Genomic DNA, 15,224 nt, shown 5'->3' with positions numbered 1-15,224 from the left:
AAAGAGGTGACTGGAGCTGCACAAACTGAAAGGAGAAAAAGACAAGCAAGCCACATTAAGGGACAAGAGAACTGGAAGGTAAAAAAAAAAGGAAAGCTGTGAAAGGGAGGGTATAAAAATTCACTAAAGTTAAAAACAGGCTGTGAGAGTTTTGACTGAGAAAAAGCTCAGTTACATGTGAAAATGTCACTCAAGAAGCTGCATAAAAGTTGGTGTTAAAAGAACAGGGTGCGAAAGGAATGTCAGGGTATATAGATATAGACATGTCAATGAGGTCAGTACAGAAACTGCAATGATGTATTTAGAAAGTTTAACCTAAATGGATGCTAATTTCTAAAGTTGCTAAACATGTTTTTTCAGAAAAAAAATATTGGGACAAGCAATGAAATCAAGCCAACAAATTCTCACTGATTTGGATAAATAGAATTCATGATTCACTCCGTATGAAACGTGAAGTTATACTCTGGGATTCAAAATTAAATTATATAACAAAAAGTTCTATGGCAAAAGACCAGAAACCAAGCTCATAGAGAGAAATGTAGTACATGTAGTACTAAATGTAGTACTACGTTTAGTATTACAGAAGTGTAATACTACATTTACTGGAGTCCAAGATTACTTCAGTTTAAGATGGCCCCCAAATAATTAGTTTCTATGCATGGAAAATTTTGTAAATTTGTTATGATTTTGCATGTATAAAATATAACTACTGGAGGATTGTCTTAAATTCATCCCCCCTCCCCCTGTCACTACTGCAGTGGGAAAGCAGTTCTAAGAAACAGGCAGTGGTGGAGCAGGTGGTGGGAGAGTTAGGCAGCCTAACCCATACCCCTTGCTCTCCCACTTCCTGTCCCTGCCACCTACATCCCCTTGCCTGTGCCCCCTGCCTCCCTCATCACTTGTTCCCCTGCCTCTGGTGTCTACATAATCCAGCTCTCTTCTACTGTTCCTGCCTCATGTCCCCACCACCACACAGTGTCTCCCAGGCCTCCCCCAGGCCTTCCCCCTCACCACTTCTCCCTGTGCTCTCTCCCCCACCACCCCACTGACACTTACTCTCCATCATAGCTCTGGGTCTAGCTCCAGGCCAGGGCATGGAACACATTCTGGCTCTGGCTCTGGCTCTGGCCCCTACCTGGCCCTGGCCAGGATTGAGGCCAGAACTTCTGCCACCACTTCCACCACTGCCAGGCCAGACAGCAGCTGGAGCCCCAAGTGCATGTGTTGGCAGTAGGGCAGGAGTGACACAGACACCATAGAGCAGGGAAGAAGTTGCAAATAAACATGAAGCAAGGATTTCTTGGGGTCAGCATTTATGATTCTGACCCCAAGCCTGGGCCAGGACTGGACCAGCCACCTGCCCCTCACAAGCTTGTACTTGAAATCAAGACAAAGGGTTTTTTTCCACACGCTCAGGTGAGGGAGGGGAACTCATCTTGGATTTGGCGTCTTGAATATTGGCAGTATTTATTTTTCCCCATGCTGGGGTAGGGGAGGGGAGTGGTGGCAGCAGCAGCAGCTGGGTCATGGCAGTAGAGTAGAGCCAGCATGCGAGTGGATGGCAGTGGGAGGAGATGAGGGCAACACAGCCCCACTCCTCATGCTGCTGGCAGGTCCTGCTCATTGGGCCATGGTGATAGCTCCTCCCCACACCAGTCCAGCCAGGCTGCAGTCCCGTGCCTGTTGTGGGTGAACAAATTGAGGGGAACACATGCTCCTCCATGCCACCCCGATGTATTGCCTATGTCTCCCTGCCCCACCTATGACCCTGTAAAGTAACTGCAGGGAGCTGTGGGAGCTGCTCTCCACCACGTTGCCTGGCTCCCATGTACACGAGTGCATGTGCGCATGAACATGGCACCTCCTAACTGTGATCAGCCTCCTCCTGCTCCCCTCAGCCCTAAGCAGCCCCTTGTGCGCTGGAACTCTGCAAGGGGAAACCCACAGGGGCAAACCCACAGGGGAAACCCACAGTTTCCCACATTTTTCTCCTTTAAAGGAGAAAATCTGTGTTTTTCCACAACAAACAGAAAACCTGGATCCCTGATGATGACTGTACTCCTCACCAGCCAATAGAGCATGCTCCACAGCCAGTAAGCTAAAGATATGGTGCACCATACAAGACAAGGCATATATCAGGGAATTCTGAGTGATATTCTGCTAGTGCTTTGCCTAGTACAGCGCATCTCTGCAAGTTTCCTAATGCAGAATTGTTCAGTAGAGGCACAAGGGTCATGGGATACTACTGAGGAAAACAGTGTAAGAGACAGCTCAAAGTGGCTGAGATCTTGATGAATATGAAACCAAAATAAAATTAATCTAAATAGTATCTATAGAACAGAAATGGGAAGGTAAAATCCATCATTTTTGTGTGTGTGCATCTCTGGAAGTAATATGAAATTTCAAACATTAACTTTTCATGTAGAGCTCTCATTTGCTAGCCTCTTCCCATTTACAAAAGCACCTAATGTATATTGACTATTAAGAAAACACACAGCACAGATCATCTGTGTATAAAAATGCATTAATATGAAATTTATTTATACTATGTTAGTTAACAGATGTATTTGCATTAGCTTCTGCTACTGTTTCAATAAGGATAGTTTTATGTTTACAATGGTAATGGGTCAGCATACACAGCTCTGTAGCAATGGGTCTTTCTTCCATCACAAAACATGATGGCGGCAACGTACAGAAATTTTAAAAATTGTTCATCCAAATACATGTCCTGTATCTGCCCACATATTCAATGGGAAACCTACAATATCATTACTGAAATACCTTCCCTTTTCATTAGGAAAAACCACTGACTGCCTCTATAGTGTCATGGCAAAAGCCATGTTTTAATATGATTTAATAGCCCATTAAATCTGATATTTCGGTAGAATTACGGAGTTTTATTATTTTAAATTAGCAATCAGCTACTATTAGGAACTATTCAAAATGTTTAATAGAGTGATCCAGCCCTCCAAAAATCAAGAATTCATAGAAATTAAACAAAATATGAAACACTCTAAAATATATACCATGCTGGTATTCCTACAAGAAAATGCGGCTCATTTCACTTCCTATTTGCATTAAAACTTTCACCCAAAACTTCTAAGTCCCCACTGGTCCAGAGTAGCAGGAGGCTTGGTGCTCCTCCTACTTTAAGAGAAGGCAGATAGCATGAGAAGCAGTCTGCAGGTGTGCCAGGGGCCAATTAGAGTGTCACCTGACCAGAAGGGGAGTAGGTTAGCAAAATATAAGCCCAGGGCCTGAGCTGGCCAGGCAGTCTAGCCCTGAAAGTCATTAAGAGAGGAGCTTCTGGGCAGTAGGGTTCCTGCTTGGCATCTGAGCTGGGGCAAGCAACTCTGGAGGTTAGGAAGGAACTAAGGGGAAGAGAAGGTCCCAGCAGGTTTGGGAACATGGGGCCCAGAGGGAGAGACCTTGAGCCTGGGAGGGGCTGAGTAGGCAGGGCCAGGAGCCTGCAGCCTAGTAGGAGTGGAGTTGGAAGTGTTGACAGCAAAAGGACTGAGCCACCAGTGAAACTGAGAATGTAGGTCTAAGCTGGGGGACCCAGTCACTAGGACTGATGCCAGAGCCCAGGAGGGGTGAGTGTAAACAGGGCTGGGGAGCCCAAATATCTCACTGCTCTGGGTGCAGGACCAGAGCCCAGAGATAGTGGTCAAAGATCAAGGAGTGCCACAGCTGGAGACTGGCAGGGCCAAGGCAGCCCAAGAGTCTAAACTGGTTTAGGAGCAGGGCTAGGGCCCAGAGAGAGCAGCCAAAGACTGGGGGGCACAGCTGGAGATGAAGGGGGCCAAGGATCCTGTAATCCAAAAGAGGCAAGAGCCAGGGGGCCCATAGCCCAGAAGGGGCCTGTAACCTGAGGGGGAGTTAGGAACAGCAGAGAGAAAGGAGTGAGTGACATCTGTGAGGCATGGACATGGCAGGATGACCACACACCCCTAATTAGGTGGGACAGTCCCAAAATGTAAACATCAAGTCCCAATCCTAGGCTGAATGACTGTGATGTCACAGGGTCCGTGGCCCTGCCCCACCAGCACGCTCCAGAAGGTTGAATTCACCCTTATAACATTCCCCCCAGGGGAATGCAGCATTACCTTCCCTACCTCTGTGTGTGTGCATGCTGGGGGTGGGGTGTCCCGCTCTCCTCACCCTTCTACCACTCCTCCAGCCATCCTGCACCAGTGCCCTATACCACCCCGCCACACACACCCTTGTGGTGGAGCTCCTCCAGGTGATGCCAGTGATACAGCACCCCACATACCATGGTTGTTGGGTTTTTTTAGTTGCATGTGTCCTGCTTTTGCATTTTGAATAGGTGGTCACGATAGAGCATGGGTATTACTTAGGATGGAGTCCACTTAATTAGCTCTTAAGGTGATGAGCAGTGAAACCAGAGCTCATGAGGAGATTTGTCTTGAGAAGCCCTTGGGCAGCCTCCCTTTTCTGAAAGTATCATTTCATCAAGGCATGGTGGGCAAGAGGAAGAAGACAGTGATCAAAGAGAGCAAAGTTGGCGGAGGCTGAGGGGACATCACAGCCACCCCTGAAGTGGAACCTTGTTATAGCTACTCCCCCAGGGTGTGAGGCATTGCATCTAAATATAGCACCTGAACACTCTGAAGCTAGAAGGATCGTGTGTCTGATCAAATATGGCAATGACTATTTTCCAAAAGTGAAACCACATTGTTTTGGTTTGTGGGAGACGGACAAAAGATGACTGGTTTAAGCAATTTCACATTTCTATTAGAACAAGAAAGCCAGACAGTTGAAAAGAATGTCAATGTTTTACAGGTAAACACACCTGCTTTGGTAAAACCACGCTTAAATGCATTGAAGTGTGTAAGATCTTCTTTTACTAAGTAAAGTACCTGTGTGATCCTATATAGATAGTGCATTTACCATTATGATTTTTGTTTAATCATATAAGAATATATCAGTGGCAGGATGCACATGGCATTGTGCGGCTCTTAGGGCAGCTGCAGTTGGGAACGGGGCGCGGTGCGCCGTGGCAGCCACCTCCACCCTGCATGCAGATGGGGATGGGCATATGCCCCCCGGGGCTCTGCCAGGGTGCGTACAGTAGCCGCACCTCTGGATGAGCCAACCAGGCTCCGGTTGTCTCGCTGCCCGGCCAGGGCCCAGCTTGCCCTGGCCCCTGCCCCTGCCCCTGCTCCTTTTCCACTCCGTTCCTCACTGCTGGGGCCTCGATCTGCACCACCACCTCAGCCTTCTCCCTTCTCCTTCCCCCACAGGCTTACCTGCAGAGAGAGAAGGGGGGGGGGGGCACGTGCACACTTGCATGTACATGCTCAGCCACCCCAAATAATTTTTTCTGCCTCCAACAACCACACAACCAAAGGAGAGAAACCTGAATCAAACATTGAGAGAAGAGTCAGAAGACAAGGCTGGTTCCCACATTATTGTATACGTAACAGGGAACCCCCACCTCTGTTACTGAGGGGAGCAAGCTTGAGAAAATATGAAACCTAGGTTGGGGAAAAGGCTGTTAGGAATAGCAGCACAGGTGGACCGAGCTCAGGACTGATGAGGCCAGGCTGCTAATGGAGCAATTAGCTGCACCCTGTGACTGGGAGTGGGCAGACTCAGTCAAGTGGCCAGAAGGAGACTAGGCTGAGGGGTTAAGCTGAGCAGGGAGTCATACTGGGAGAGCCAGGCAGCAGGGAGAGGAGCTCTTGAGAGTACAGGTTCTGTTGGAGACAAACATCTAAGATATCCAGGGAAGCTGGGAGGAAGGCTCCCAAGAAGGTAAGGTCTGTGGGCAGCATTTACTCAAGGGGGGAGACTGCTTGTTTTCATTTTGAAGTAACTGGCTTGTATTTTGGTTCCATTTAGACTTGAAACTAGAGGACTGAGTTGTGGCTGCAGGGGTGGAGGAGGACATGAACAGAGGTGCTGAAGTGCACCCCCCCGCCCCTCCCGGTACAGGGCCCAGGAGACAGCCCCAAGCTGTGCAGCAGAAACTGGCGTACTGAACCCCTGGGCTGAGGAATTTTGTCCTATGTGGATTTTGTCCTATTTAAATATTAGCAGGTATACATTCATTCAAAAGCACCTAAATCTTTACCAAACTTTTAACAGACTGTAGAGAGCCTGCATGGCATTCTCAGGAAGCTCTTAAGTCTCTCCTCCTAGTCCTAGGAAGAAACAAAAGTTGTCTTATCTAATGTGGGTATCTGCAAAGTAGCAAAGCTGAGTTATTTCTAGGAAATTAATTAGTTGATCCTCTGTGTACTGTAAGAGAAGTATACTGAGTAGTTTTGAGGGATGAGTGTACACGGGGAAAAACAAAGATGACTGGAGCTAAAAGAGCTAATACATTTTCCTGTTGCTACCAGAGAAGGAGTGAGATACATTTGTACTTTAACTGAGGAAAGCATTAATATAGGTGTAAGGGTATTCCTTATATCCATTTTTCTATTATACAGCAACACACACAATTTCCGATTCAGATACTTTACTGCTCAGGCCACAGGACTTGCTAGCCTGAGTAACCCAAGTTAAAATCCTATAATAAAAGCATTATCGTCGTAGAATAGATTACATTCTACAATGATATCATCATCGAATACTTTTGCATCAATTCAAGAGATGTTATATAAAACACTTCATTATGACAAGAAGATAAGCCTTACTAGGGTTTCATAATGAAGTTCTACCACATTAGCATGTACTGATGTGTGAAAGATCATTTAGTTTCCATAGCAGCAGAACAATTTGGATAGTTTTCAAGGTCTTTTCTTTCTTTTGTTGTTGTGGTAGTGGTTACAAAGCACCTGGAGGAGAGAGAATATTTTTATATCTTTTGGAGGGCAGAATATATTCCCTACAACTGGGCTGTCCAGCTGGTGGCCCACCAGCTGCATGAGCCTGCAAAAGGTTAGTATGCAGCCCTCAGGCTTCTGCCCATCTGCCATTCTCCTCCTGCCGTAGCAGCTGGGAAGAGACTGGAGTGTGTGAGCAGCGTGCACAGCCTGACTGCACTGTAAGTGGGCCATGCATGCAGCTGGGATTGGGGTCCTGTGGCAGGGAGAGATGTGCTGGTGGGGGAGGCCAGCCTGCAGGGCTGGGGGTGGAGGGAGCCAAGCTGCCTCTGCTGTGTACATGGCATTGGGATTGAAGGGCTGCTCATCTGCCTCTGGTACAGAGCTGCCTATGTACCATAGGCAGCTGAAACAGGTGGGGATCCAGGCTGCCTAACTCCCCTCCACCCTTTGCCACACACACAGCAGTGAGCAGCCCAGCTCTCTCCTCTCCCAGCCACATACACTGCAACTCAGCCCTTCTGGCCCCACACTGTCATGCTGGACTGTAGCAAGTGAGGTCTGGAGGTCACTTTGGGGTCAGAGAAACCAGGAGGTCCAAAGCCAGGAGATCTGTCTGGGAAACTGAGCCCCAAGCTGTGCAGCAGTGGGGCTGTCAAGAGAGAGCGGACTTCTCAGAGGGAATTTCTTCTTAGGTGGCAGCTTGAAGCAGGGTCTTCAAGTCCATAGATAACGTGTTGCTGGTGACATTCTGCAGCTTAAGAATAGGTTTGTGTTCAGTTGACACCTGCATATGATCAGCATCATATTTCATCTTTTGGGATAATGTGTCTGTTTTTCTGTTTCTGGACCTGGGTTGGTATGTTGTTTGGAAATCAAAACAGGAGAAGAAAAGCATGCAGAACAGCTACTTCAGATTGAGAGCTTTCACCTTGATGAAGTATTTTAGATTCATGTGGTCTATTAGGACCTGTATTTCATATCGCACTCCTTCAAAGTATTGCCACCATTCGCTAAAGGCCACATGGATAACCAGGAGTTCCCAATCCAGGATCTCATAATGCTGTTCTGTTGAGGTACTATATCTGGGAAAGAAAGTGCAGAGGTGTAGGGTCTGTTGTGAGCCCTGCAGTTAGGAGAGCACTGCACTGTTAAATGTTCAAAGCATCTATTTCTACTACAAATGGAAGGGCAGGGTCTGAACAGGTGAACACAGGGGCAGCAGGATGACAACAGAAGACAGGAGACTGAAAAGTGGGAACAACAGAAACAGTGTGTTGCGGACCTAATCAAGAACCCAGAGCCACCCACTCCATGCAAATACACATGCCCTATTTGCAACAGTCTGTTGATCCTGGATTGGCCTCGTCATCCATTTTTGGACCCACAAAAAAAGCAGTCATTGAAGGCAATCATCCTCAAATGTAAGGGATTGCCAATGACAGGGGCAGAAGTGATGGCCTGTTTCATGGGTCCAAATGCTTGCAGGGCCTCCTTGGACCAGTAGAACTGGACCTACTTCTGCAGTAGTGTCATGGGAGATTTACTACCTAGGCAAAGTTTGCAATGAATCTACAATACAGATTCACAAATCCTAGGAATCTCTGGAGCTCTTTGACATTCCAGGGGGTTTTCTATTCACGGATAGCCTGAGACTTCCTTGGGGTCCATTTTCAGGCCTTCAGGAGATGGAACAAATCCAAGAAATTTGATCTTTGTTTGGTCAAATGCATGTTTCCCTAATTTGGCAAACTGGCCATATTGACAGTCTTTTCAGTACTATTCAGATGTGCATTGCATGTTGGCTAGGTTTTTCCAAGAAAGTCAGGATGTCATCCAGATAGGCAATTACAAATTTGTCCAGTAAATTTCATAGCATGTTATTGATAAGATGTTGGAAAGTAGCCAGGGTGTTAATGAGTCCGAAGGGCAAGACAATGTATTCAAAATGCCCATGTAGCATTCTAAAAGTGATCTTCCATTCATCCCCAGAACAGATTTACAGGTTATAGACTCCCCAGAGATCAAATTTGGTGTAGATATGAGCCATTTTGAGTTGAGCCCAATAATCAACACATAGATGGAGACTCTCATCCTTCTGTTAATAAATAGGACAGGAGCTCCCACAGGTGAAGTGGATGTGTGTATAAAGCCCCAGTCCAGGTTCTCATCTAAGTACTCACAGAGGGCAGAGAGTTCAGGCTCCAACATAGCATAAATACATCCCACAAGCCAAACATGCAGCTGGGGGAGCAGCTCCTGCCTGGCGGCCCCTTCTTCCCACTGGAGAGCAGTGCCCAGGCTGGCCCCAGCCCCTGCAGCAGTGTGCGTGGCATAGGCTCACCCCAGCTGCACTGGGAGCTGGACAAGGGGTCCAAGACATCTGGCAGGGGATGCTTCACCCCTGTTAGGCAGACCAGGCTGTTTCCCCACCTGGGTTTCCCAGCCCCATTCCCTTGTCAGCCAGCCAGTCCTCGCTGCTCTGGCTAGAAAGCAGAGGGGTGAGGCCAACCCTGCTCTGTTTGGAGCCCTGGGCTGGGCTGTGCTGTCTGCTCAAAGGATCCTGGGATGCTGGGGGACTGTGATTTAACTGGAACCAGGAAGGGATGTGGGACAGAAGTTCCATAAACCAGTTTGACCTAAATCACTTGAGTCTGATATACATTCAGCCAGGCTTATCTTAAAGTAGTTTCAACCATTTTGAAACTGGTTTATGTGCACTGAATTTCTGTTCTGTTACAGATTTAAACCAGTTTCTGATCACTTAAACTAGTTTATGTGTAACTTCTGTCCTTAGCCATGTTGTCTATGGTTTTGGGTTTGCATCACTGCCTTAGAGAGATTTGAAGTCCTCATGCCATGGTCTTGTCTACAAAATTACTCACAGCTCCAAAGGCCAGTAAGGTAGTCAGCATAAGGAATGAGTGATTCTGCCCTGGGATTCAGAGATGGGTAGATAACAGTAATTAGGGATTCTGTGGGCTGTGTATGCCACAGACTTCATGGGCTGTGGATGCCTTGGGGACTTTGGATGATCCTGAGGTGGTCTGCTTTACCAGGCCAGGATCACTTGTTTACTTTTGCCCCTTCTCTGGGGGCATGTGGAGCACTCATATCCTGGCCTCCACCATTGCAGCACCACTCCGGCTGCTAGTGGTGTTCCCATTCTTCTGGTATGGGGTGCCAGAGCCCCTGGCCAATGGCATGGGGTTGGGAGCAACCATAGCAAGGTGAGGCCCTGGAGGGGGAAAAGCCACTTTCTTCTCCTCTCTGCATTCCCAGAGATAGAAATCACTCTGGACAGCCATGTCTATGAATGTATCAAATTCTGAGGGTTTTTCCACCTGAGTCAGTTCACCCTTGATTTCCTCCCATAGACCCCCACCTGGAAATAGCTAATTACTAGGCTTACCCTTGCCAAGACTTGGAAGTAGGGCTCAAGTTGGGCTATGAATAGGATGCAGTATTGCATGAGAAACCCGTGGAAACAGAGCCAGTCACTGTTGAATCTTTCTGGTAAAGGGATGGATGAGTGGTATTCCAGGTGGAAACTTGCTGTAGCTCGTTTGTCAAGCTATAGTTCAAGCACCCCCACCACCATTTTGAAGCATGAGGATGCTGAATAGACAAGACACAGAGGTTGCTGGAGTGCTTTAATTAGAATGCTCCAGCAGACTCAATTAATCAAGTCTACTCCAACACGTGCTAATTAGCATGCATCAGACCAGACGTCTAGCACATGTATAGGTACCCTTTGTTTCAAATTTTTCACCAGATGGGTTGTTTTTTTTTATTTTATTCCGAAACAATATGTCAAGAACAAATGCATTTTGAAAATGTTTTAATTTGAATCAAACGTTGAAAGTAAAATGTTTTGGGTTGAGATTTCATTACCAGGAAAACGCACATTCTTTTAATTCAGCCTGACCTGAAGTGATTTTTCTTCCTTTCAATTAATGGCACTTCCATGCACATTCCTGGGTGCCTTACAGTATAGCAAATACTTGTCTTCTAAATGTAAGACAGTGCAGATCCTGTGTATATTTTGCCTACTTGCATTCTCCTAGTGATTACTTTACTTTCTACAGTCATGCTTTCCTCAGCATTCAGTGTATTCTAGTTTATACTTGGATACACTGATTTATGCTGACTTACTAAAAAAATGTATATAGCTTCTTCTGAGAACTCTGAATTTCACCCAGTATGCTTGTTAATTATTAAAAAAAACCAAACCTGAATCAATTACCTGTCTCATCCCCATGAAGAAAATAAACAACAGAAAATATAAAATGAACAGCTATACTTTGCCAATTGTTAATGTATTATTGTTATCCATTTACTATAGAATAGTATATAAATCCAAATTATCCCCCATGATTTATAGACAAGTATTTAATAATATTAATGTGTTCACTATACTCCAAACTCATATTTGTTAGAATGATTACAGAATTTGAAAACATAAGAACAGCTGTAGGCAATTTATGGAGAAAGACTGAACCAGTTTGTCAAAAACATCCCATACGTCTGAGCATACATTGCTTAAATAATTAAGAATAAGAAGGACAAGTATAGAGGTGAAGCTGGTAGTATCATCCACATTTAACTGCCTGACTGCTCCTACTATAAGACCCTATTTATAAGTTGGTCTAGTTTTAACCATTTGGATGAACATTTCCAAGCAAGTTATCTGACTCAGGCTGATTTTATTTAAGTAAAAATGCTGTATCCAAAACAAGATTGAGGGAGAAATACTCCATTTTGCCTGTGTTTTAAAAAAAAAAAAAAAAAAAAAAAAATTGCAACAATTCCGTTGAGAAGCTGTAGAGCTTCCATGTGTTCGAGCAATGTCTTGAAATTTGACAGGTGAGCTGCTCTGATGCACCTATTTCCCTGTCTGTAAAAATAACCGAATTTGGGACAAGTTACAGACCAATAAAATATTTCTCTTGTTTCGTGTTCAATAGAAATATGATAAATTTGTTGAAGTTATCTATAGCTAAGTTTGATCCATTTGTTCCTCCAAGCTTCCAGGTTTTCCTGTGGTATCAGGCACTGCAACTGACAGCCATGGTATTGTCTCTCTTGGTCCCTGAAAACTTAAAGAAGAGGAGAGAATAGTTTGATCAGGTTATAGAATAGTAAAGAGATGAGCCTGGAGGTATAAAAAGGGGGCACAGGCTAGAACAAGGAGATAAAGGAGAAGGCTGAGACTAAAAGTTGGAGAATGGAAGGAATAATAGAACTGGATTGTCAAAGAGACAGGGATCAGGAACTCACTGAAGAAACTCAGATGTGCTAAAGTGGGAAGTGAAAGAGCAAGTGCTAAAGTCAGGAGGTTTTTGGTTGTAGACATATTTGTCTAAGGACATAGGCAGGTAGGTTCTTTGGGTAAATGTGATATATTTTATTAGACCAATTGAGTAGTTGTGGGGGGAAAGTTCTTAGCTTTCAGGTGCAATTGCCCTTCAGGCATAGGAAGTTTCTGCTATTCTGAGACTCCAAGGAACAGCAAAGATTTCCTCTGCCTGAAGAAGGGCGATTGCACCTGAAAGCTTGCTAAAAACTTTTTTTCCAGCTACTCAGCTGATCTAATAAAAGTGGGGTGAGAGAGCCGGTGGCTAGAGGGCAGCAACAGATCATATGAGTGGGGCTGGCACCGAGCGTGTCTGGGAATGGACACTGGAACAAGAAGCTGGGAGGGAGAAAGACTGGACAAGATGCTGTGGACAAGAGAAACAGAATTGGAATAGGGCCAGAATGGAGGATAGAGGAGTTGCATCTGGTGGGACAGGAGCAAAAGATTACTAGCTTCCATAGCCTGGGATGAAGTGTAAGGTTTCTTAGACTCACCACTCTTTTTCTGTCAGCATATAGCTGTAAACCTCACTAGAAAAAATTATCTCCTTCCTATATCCAGAAAGAAGAGCACCTATTGGTACTCTCACATACTCAGGTAGCTCCAGTGACAGAGGTCTGTGCCATGGATCTGAATAGTCCTGTACCACAGATGAGCACTACCACCCACATGGCAGTCAGCAGGATTTCATGTGGTGGAATTCCTGGCTTCTCATTCCTAGGCCTTTAAAAACTTAGGAAATTACCCTCCTCTGCCCCCCGCCCCCCCCCCAAAAAAACCCCTCTCTCTTAAAAAACCAGTATTAAATTTGCCTGTGCATCTCCTCCACCTTTTTTCCTGCTTACATGTGGCTTTTCTATTGTTTAACTTCTTTGAAGAGCATTAAACTATCAGGTTCTGCCTGGTGCTAAGCCTGCCTGCTTCAAGTGCACAGACATGTTGATCAACAGCGTAAACCAGGAAAAGAAGCGGAGTGAAATGGCATAAGCAATACTTTCAGTGGTAAAACCCTCCAAGGAAACTTTGGCTTGGATACTAGAGGAATCAGTCCTGAACTGAAAACCAAGCAGGTGGTAAGTATGTATGATCATTTGGTTTTAGTTTAAAAATTAATTTCCAAGCTCTGTTGCAATTTATTTGAAAACCTTTTATTTTTTTTTATTTGCCATGCTGATGGTTTTAGTCAGTATGCTTCTAGCACCTCCAGCATCCAGTACCTTTTCCCCAGATCTCTGATATGAAACAGTAATTCACACAATCATACACGGAGAATATATTTACAAATCAAGTTTTAAAAGAGGCTTTTAAATTCCAAACACCTGCAAGCACTGAAATCAACATAATGAAATGTAAGTACAGACATGATGCTGGACAAAGGGGAAGCTACTGAAAGGATTGATTATTGATTAAAGACACTACTAAAATAAATGTTTTCTCTTGCAGAGTTGAAAGTTCACATTTGCATGAGACTGCAGAAGGAGAAAAACACTCATCTATAAAATAACTTAGGAAATCAATTGCTTCAGCCCCTGATTCTAACTGTCCTAAAAATGTTAAGTCTTTCATTAAATCAAGAATGTTAGGCAAAGCCTGACGAATTGCTGTATTAGGCAATAAATCCATTATGTTCCTCCCTATCTCTAATGCATCATGTTCCACAATCAGCTTGACTGGAAAAAATGACTGTTTTTTAAGGGGACTCATCTTAATTGTACTAAAATTCCCACAGTTCACTCAAGGAATGGTCCACTATTCCCTCCTCACACTGGTGGAAACTGGGAGTGGCTCCCAGGAGCCACATTTGAAGCAGAAGAGAAATATGCCATCTGGCTGATCTGCAGTGCAGTGCTGAGATAGCAGCTTCAGAGGAAAAGAGCCAAAAATGCTACAGCCAGCAGGAAGTAAAATGTGCGGGGAAGATGGGGAAAAAACAGCCCTGGAAGTCAGATGACTTACCTAGCTTATACCCAAATGCCTGGTTGTTCTCTTTCATTAAAATAGTTACTCATACTTGAGATCAGAAGCAGACATTTTAGATTGACAGCATATTATTCCTCCAAAAAGCAGCCTAGTATGGAAGGTTTCATAATGGCCCAAAATGATTTTTTTTAAAATGTGTAAAGGGGAGCTATTTATGTATTTGATGGCAAATACAGAGTGCTTGTGCAATAATTGTTCTTCTCCAGCCCTGATGTCTATACTGTTTCACTCCTCTGTGTGCAGTGAACATTTCATGATTAAGATTTATACTCACTGCAATCAATGCAGTTATACTGGGGTGAATTTGACTTGCTATATTTATCAAAGATTTAAGAAAACTATAAATAAATTATTACACAAAAGTACCAAGCATATTAACAGTTATCTGGAGCACAGAAGTCTTCATATATTATTAGTGCACACAATCAGTTAATACTAGGACTGAAAAATATAGCAAAACACGGCTCTGTCTTTGGCATATTACCTTCCAATGTAGAAGAGAGAGAGTTTCCAGAAGCTGCAGGGTGAAATGATTTTAAGAGTCTGACACAATCTGCAACAAACAAGATGGGAATACAATGATAACAAGAGAAAGGCACTTTTCCCTTTAAATAATGCATTTGTTTTTCCATCAAAAACCATAGAGCCATGTTAAGCTGCCTCATCATATGATTTTGTAGAGCCTTCTTGATGAAGGCAGTTAGGATAAAATATATTAGTTCACTATGTGGACTAAAGATTTTTTTTAAAGATCTCTAGTTTAGTTTACTTGTTTAGAGGCAAATCTTGGCTACCCCCACCTCTGGTCATAACAGTAGCAGGTGGCTGAAATGGGAGAGGTGGGCGAAATACTGAGAGCCCAAATACAGTTCTCATGTCCTGCACACAAACCAACAACCCTTCAGTGGCTGCTAAACCTTTGTGGGGTTCTGCAGAGACAAACCCATGTACAAACGGAGACACTGTTAGAAGGTTAGGAAGAGCCATCAGGTCTTCCTTTTCCCCCAAGAAGATAAAGCACTCACCGAGCTCTTTGTAATTTTAGAACTACAGCTGGCTTAGTGGCGAGTTCTGGGCCTACAATTGGCTTA

At 44.6% G+C, this 15,224-nt stretch overlaps 1 long non-coding RNA gene across 1 annotated transcript; it reads left to right on the top strand.

Annotated features, from left to right (window-relative positions):
- The first annotated feature begins 5,616 nt into the window (after positions 1 to 5,616).
- Positions 5,617 to 14,548, top strand: LOC102375074. The gene is made up of 5 exons (XR_324565.2): positions 5,617 to 5,778; positions 5,866 to 6,063; positions 13,032 to 13,226; positions 13,337 to 13,502; positions 13,597 to 14,548. It is a non-coding gene; the product is annotated as an uncharacterized LOC102375074 (long non-coding RNA).
- The last annotated feature ends 676 nt before the right edge of the window (positions 14,549 to 15,224 follow it).

This window comes from Alligator sinensis, unplaced genomic scaffold, assembly GCF_000455745.1.
Source record: "Alligator sinensis unplaced genomic scaffold, ASM45574v1 scaffold58_2, whole genome shotgun sequence".
Classification (NCBI taxonomy): domain Eukaryota; kingdom Metazoa; phylum Chordata; order Crocodylia; family Alligatoridae; genus Alligator; species Alligator sinensis.
Note: the sequence above shows the minus strand (reverse complement) of the source record. Positions and strands in the feature narration are given on the sequence as shown.